General features: G+C 42.2%; 1 long non-coding RNA gene across 1 annotated transcript; it reads left to right on the top strand.

The window, feature by feature from the left end:
* Positions 1 to 1,651: 1,651 nt before the first annotated feature.
* Positions 1,652 to 5,877, top strand: LOC120441113. Its single transcript, XR_005613787.1, has 4 exons — positions 1,652 to 1,768; positions 3,101 to 3,176; positions 5,125 to 5,164; positions 5,273 to 5,877. It is a non-coding gene; the product is annotated as an uncharacterized LOC120441113 (long non-coding RNA).
* Positions 5,878 to 6,890: the final 1,013 nt, after the last annotated feature.

Here is a 6,890-nt window from a genome sequence, read left to right as displayed (position 1 = left end):
TGGAACACATTATATCAGGACTGCACTGATACATCAGGTGAATTTCTTTTGTTCTTCTAGTTTATATAGTTTATTAGGCTAATTTGTTTTTAGGTTAATGCCTCGAAGGCTGACCTCGTTTGTCTGTCAGAGTTTAGGGATCCATCTAAAGGAATGTACGTTAAAGTAAAGAAAAACTCTGGAGAGTCATTGATGATAATAATCCCTTCCTTTGAACCTTATAACTATATATAATATACAATCAACACCTTGAAGCTCAACCATCAGGGCGTTATTCGAGCCGTTATTATTTATCTGCAGTGTCCTCTTCAGCCTGTAGGGGGCACTGTGAGGGCCGTTTTTGTGATTTTTCTGTAGGATAAAAATGCTTTCTGCATGACAGAACCAAACAGACAGATTTTTGGGTTTCATCTCTTTATCCGTGCCCCGGTGTGAACAAAGAGAGCGAGGCAGTCGATGTGCTCAGATAATCCTGCAGCAGCGCGGTCCACCTCCATCGATCTCGCTCTGCAGGTCTGTCGGGGTTTGGTGGTGGTGGTGAGGGTCAGTCAGTCAGTCATCCATGCTGCTGGAGATGGATGGTTCACACACACACACACACACACACACACACACACACACACACACACACACACACACACACCTCTGCACGCCCCCACCTCGACCCCGAGACGGCCAATCAGCTGCAGGCCAGCGGTCAAACTCTGCATCTACATTATGCATGAAGCAGAGAGTCCTGAGAGGCAGCAGCAGAGTCGAGTTCGCTCAGGATGTTTACTCCACCGTGTGTGTGTCCGTGTGTGTGTGTGTGTGTGTGTGTGTGTGTGTGTGTGTGTGTGTGTGTGCGCGTGCTGGGCCCTGCTTCGGGGTCCAGACATGAACCCCTCTGAGGGAAACCGTCCTCTTCCTCCCTCCTGCCGCTCTGCAGCCTATACGAGACAATAAAGATCAGATCAATAAATATTGATGATTGTAATTTTGTGTTTGTCTGCCAAACTGTGCAATTATTGCAATCTAAATTTCAATTCAACAACTATTGAAACACGACAGAAGAGTAGATAATATTGTTTATTTATCCCAAAGGCTTGAAAATTCTGAACAGAAATTAAATATAATCTGTAGAAAAACTGTTTGAATAAATGGAATAAATATATCAACTCCAATGTTCTAAATATGTCAAAAAGAAGGCGCTCGTTAAGGGAAACGTTTACCTGGTCAGGTGAACCGTCACTCAGATGTGCTGCTACAGGTCACATGTTGATCCTCCAAATACTGAGGGAAGGTGCTCCCTCCTTTAGCAAAGGATACACCTGACTGTCCTTTATGAAAGGAAAGGAGATAATTACGATGTTTCCGCTGAGGGCAAGGAGAAGTGGCTAGGAAAAAGTGGTAAAAAGGAATATTTTTGGTCTATTTGTCCATCGTCTTAGGCTAAGACAGCTGATGCACTTGAACTCCACTTTTTTTGCTTCCCTAATGTGGTGTTTTTGTAATTATCTCAGGTTTCTGTCATAAATCCTTGTTTTTCATTTTTTTAAAAGTTGTTTAAAATGATTCTTGTTTCCACTTTCAGTTTACTTCCTGTTTTATTTTGAAGGTTAGTTGCTTCCTTTCTTTGTTCTCTTCCCACCCTCATTACAGTCTCATTGAGGGCACCTGTACCTTTTTATCCTCCTGAGGTTAGGTGAAATTCCTGCATTTATTTTGGATGTTATTTCGCAGTGATTAGCAGGTATCTGTCTGAGTGAAGCTCAGCAAATAATTGCAGGTGAGAAATAAAGAGAGGAGCCGTGTGACTGACTTGTATTGATGGGGAAACTTTCTTCACTCTGTGTTTCAGAGATGAGATGATTCTGCCTCTAACACATATTTCCCTTCAGCAACATGAAGTTCAATCAGGCAAATGCCTGTTTGTTCATTAAACTCAGCCAGGCCACTGCAATCAATACGCCTGTAGAGCCGACATTAACAAGACCGCACCTCGCCGCTGTACCGGACCGGAGACAGGCCGGATCCGCCGCACACCTTTGCTCCAAAGTCCATCAGAGGCTGAGTGTTAATGCGTGCATTAGTGAGGAGGAGGAGGATCCCCTGAGCCCCACGCTTCTCCAACTTAATTATTAAGAAGGAGGGGGGCTAATGAACTGTAGGATTACAGAGGTGATAATCGCTGCCTTGGTAGGTGCATTAAGCCTGGCTGTGTCATTAGGCTGCGAGCCTGACAGCCGACAGTCAACGACACAGAAACAGACAATAAACGTAGCAAAGGATGGACCCGCAAGGAGTTTTCTGATTCTGGGCGAACCTTCAGCGCCTCTTTCAGCTCCTTTCTGTTTTTATGAAGCTCGGAGAGAAAACGAGGCTTTCCCAGGCATTCAGGCGGGTATAACCCTGTTTCCACAAAGAGTAGATGTGCAGGTGATTTAAAGACCATGTTTAACTGAAACTAGTCCAGAGAAACAAGTCAGCTGTTTAAAAAGTATCTCCTCATTTTGAAACTGACGACAGCACATTTAAATTAAAAATGCTTCCTACTCACGGAGGATTCACACTGCTGAATAGTTTGAGGCCTCCGTTATTTCCAGGTCCAGATGTTTTCTGAGGGTCACAGTTCAGCATCTGGACTCTTACTGTTAGAGTACAAACAGTGAGGGGTTTGATAGCGAGGACCAATGGTAGTCACAGTCTGAACCCTCGAATAGTGAAAGTCTTAACACATGTAAAAATCATGAGAATATTTTTCAGACTGATTTTTAATTCAACTTCAAATAGAGAAGATAATCACATTCAAGCACCACATTTATTTTTGTTTATTATAAACAAAGACCAGCATGATGTTTGGTGGCAGGGAGGCTCTTGTAGAGTCAGTGCTCTTTCATATTGTAAGAGGCATCTGAGGTTATTTGAAAGCATGCTGATTGCCCCTGATTGGAGGTTTGTCCAACCGGCAGGAGACCTCAGGATGGATTGAGAACTCTCCGGAGAGATTATATATCACACAGATTCCCGAGGAGAAACTGGGAATACCCTGGATGGATGGTTTGTATATTTAAATGTGGATCTCTACATTAAATATTTGCTTCTTGTTTCTCCCACCCAGGTCTCATTTACCCATGATCCCGTGCTCGTCATTCCTGATGTCCAGAGGGGATGAGTCCGATTTATCATTGTTTCAGGTGACGTTTCCCATTCATCACCTGCAGGCGCTTCGTTAGCAGAGAGCAGGGTATGAGGCTAATTAAATTCAAACACAGTTATGTAACGTGGACACATATGATGAAGTGCTCCTCTCTGTGTGTTTGAGCAGCATCCCAACATGCTAATGTTTGTATGTGCTTGACCTGCAGCCGGTCTCAGCCCACAGCTCCCTCTGTTAATTTAGCTTCTGAATTATGGAGCAAACGGTCTCCTCTTTAGAGGTCCACACTGTCAGACCTCCATCTGATCACAGCAACATCGGAAATAAAGAAAATTTAGAGAAGAAGAAACACGCATGTGGAGTAGGCTGAACATGTTTTAACCCTGTTCCATGATGCGTTCTTAGCATTGTGTATATCACACAGGCTACATGCTGTTTAGAGAAGCCATAGCTAGCGGGATAAGTTCCTCTATTTTGGCTGTTATTGCACAAAGTAAATGTTATGCATTTTTGTTTACTGATTGATAAAATAAGCACTTTTTGGCAATATATACAAGTTAGTATCATGGCTCAAGTTAGCTGCTGAAATAATTTGGCAAGTTAGCCAACTAACAATATTTGTCTAGTGACAACATTAGCAAGTAAGATGTGTTTGGCATGCTAGCTGTAAAGTAACTTTTTAATGTTAGCACATTAAAAAAAAATGAAGATGTCAAGCTAAATCATTAGAAAATTTGGATGGCTACTCATCCATATTCACTCAAGGCAGGATTCTGTTCATGAGATAGCTTTAAATTTGCCAATGCTAGCAGGAACATGAACATTAGCTAACATTACATAGAAAAAGGACAGCTAAGGGATGAATGTGATCCACAAAACTAAAAGACCCCTCCCTGATCCAAATGTTCTGCTAATGTTTACCATAGCTGGATGAATTAGTCCACTGCATCATATCCATAAGACTGCTTACAAGTATGTGTTAGCAGGTAAATTCCAAGCTATGTCTAGCTATGTTGGCTAACACCAACCTTAGCCAGTAAAACAATGATTTGGGACTCGGTTTGATTTTAAAAGCAGCATCTCTCTATTCACTGAATGCGGGATTATTAAGGATCGGGGGGCCTTATGGAAGATCCCTGGACATGACAAGTGCTAATAAGCAGTACTGTGTATCTCCATCACGATTCTATTTATGAAACCAGCATCATACTGCGTTGTTGACTTCCAGTCTTATTGCACATGTTTGCAGTCTTATTGAGTTTGTTCTTATTATTTACAAACTAAATACCAGAATGTCAGAATATTCTCTATGAATTAAACACCAGAAAAATACTACTAATACTATTCAGTATTTGATAAGTCTTCAAAGATCACCTACACCATTTTCCTCCCAGATGAGCTCTGTATTCTTCAAGAGTTTTGAGAACCTTGTCTGTGAAGGTTCTCAGTCATCCAGGTCATCGTAGTCAAAGGAGTTTGCAAAGAAAAGCGTCTGGACTTCTTTAAGGCCGAGACTCTCGGCCTTAAAGAAGTCCAGACGCTTTTCTTTGCAAACTCCTTTGACTTTTGAGAACCTTGTTTGTCTTCTCTTTGTATGGTTTTCCTGTTTATGCCGTAGCATCTAATTTCATCGCACTGCACAGATTTTGGTTAACAGGTTCCTCTTCTTTCAAGTGATAGAGATACAATCTACAATTTTCTGGTAAAATCAGGGGATAATCCACACTTTAAGATTAGAAAATTCAGAACTCACAAACTTCCTGAATTTTAGATTCAGGATTTTAGACAGAAGTTTTTAAAGGATTTTTTTAAAGGGAATGTAGCGCTTTCAAACATATTATTACTGTAAATTCTCAACTACCACCACATAAGAGGAAGATAATATGAGAACCAAGATTAGATCAGAGTTCTTCTTCTGGTATTCTCAGCAGTAAATTTTATCTTCAGCATAACCGCAGCACCGTGAAGATTTTTCCCCTCCACAGATCGGAAACAAGCAAAGTGAAGCTGGGGACCTGTGCACAGGTAAATGGCCAAACATTAAACCTGACCCTGGAGCTGACGCAGAGACGGGACTTCCAGAGTTGTCGTTTCCCTCTGAATGCTTTTCTGCTCCATTTGCTGCCTTTACAGCCACGGTGCGGAAGGTTCGACCCCACCGTCACTACCCTGCAGGCCCGTCGGTGTGCCAGAGTCAAAGCATCGAGGCTGAGGAGGGATGGAAATGAATCGTAAAGACCCTGGAAAATCCATGAGAAAAGACACACACACACTTATCCCTGCGATCAGAGCATAACCGAACATGAGCTGACAGGAAAAACAGAAGTGAGCAGACTGTGATCGTAAATAAATAATATTTCTTGTTGTTTTCCTGTACCCTAAAACATATATGACAAATTAGAAAATCAGTGTAAAATCATCTAAGACTACATTGTGAAAAGCTTCAGGTATTTTCTTTTTCTCTTTCTCACTCGCTTCCTGTTTTACTTTGGTAATCTCTTTCCCTTTGAACTTCTGTCCTTTTACTTCCTGTCTTTGTCTTTTTCCCACCTTTTTGATCGTTGCTTTCCTTATTGGTCACTCCTGTGACCACAACATAAAATAGAGCTATTTTTTACTTTCCTTATTCTCCCTTCATGTTCTTCTGATCTGATTGAAGCTTGTAAGTTTGTATTCCCATCTACTGATATTATTTTATTATTATGTTAATTTAGCACAAGGTTCAGTTAGCTTTGCACAAAAATAGAAACGTCCTCCAAAGAGCTACTTTTACTTACTTTGAGTACATTTTAAAGCCAGTACTTTTTCACTTTTACCTGAGTAAAGAAGTTGAATCTGTACTTCAATTTTTACTGGAGTATTTTTTTAACACTAGTATCTGTACTTCTGAACTGTCTGCACTTTTGACACCTCTGCTTGAAAGAAGGTTACGTTCAGACATTCTACAAAAAGGTCCACTCGTTGTGCTGGAAAGGGCAGCGTTGGGTCGTTGACTCTTTGTACTCAAACATTTTTACATAAAGCTATCACTGGTCTGAGAATGCTTAAATGTCCATCACATCTGAAAAATTAAGTGTAAATATGTTGATTTTTTAAAAAGAAAATCTTCCCCGTTTCTGTTCACCTGCCAGTTGAAACTCTTTTCTTGCGGGTTTACCAACAAATAAACTCCTCCAGCTTTATCAAAACTTTTTTTTTTTCACATTGATTCATTAATTTTCTCCTTGCCTGAGTCCTCATTATTTCTTAAACTTATTTTGGTGGTGAATATTCAGTGACTGTGGACTCTTAAAATGCATTGTTGGTGGGTAATTGCAGATTTCTCTGCTTCCTGTCCGACTGCAGCAGCCTAATGTGCTCATGCAGATCACAACACATCTAGAGCGTCTCTCCAGATGGATTTTCTGACTCTCTGATCCGTGTCACGGCTTCGCGGTGCCGCCGCCTGCTGTGCGGTCCAGTCCGCCGGGTCCCTCCACGGGCCGTTTATGTTAATCACATCATAATGTTATTTAGATCAATCGATCGGCCCTCTCGCCCGGCGCTGCCAGGCTGAGGTCAGGAGCCGTGGGGGTGATGGGTTACATTTGCACAATGCTGTGGAGCCGGGTGGCCCCTCGCCGTGGAGGGCGGGTGTCGTCCTCCTCACGCCTGCGGCCCCACGCTGAGCCTCAGAGCGCTGGCCTTTTCCCCTCGCCAGCCCGTCAGACGGAGGCAGACTGACAGCGAGTCCCAAACCCCCCGACCGCCG

This window comes from Oreochromis aureus, linkage group 2 (genome assembly GCF_013358895.1).
Source record: "Oreochromis aureus strain Israel breed Guangdong linkage group 2, ZZ_aureus, whole genome shotgun sequence".
In the NCBI taxonomy this organism is placed as follows: Eukaryota; Metazoa; Chordata; class Actinopteri; order Cichliformes; family Cichlidae; genus Oreochromis; species Oreochromis aureus.
This window is presented reverse-complemented; position numbering and strand designations above follow the sequence as displayed.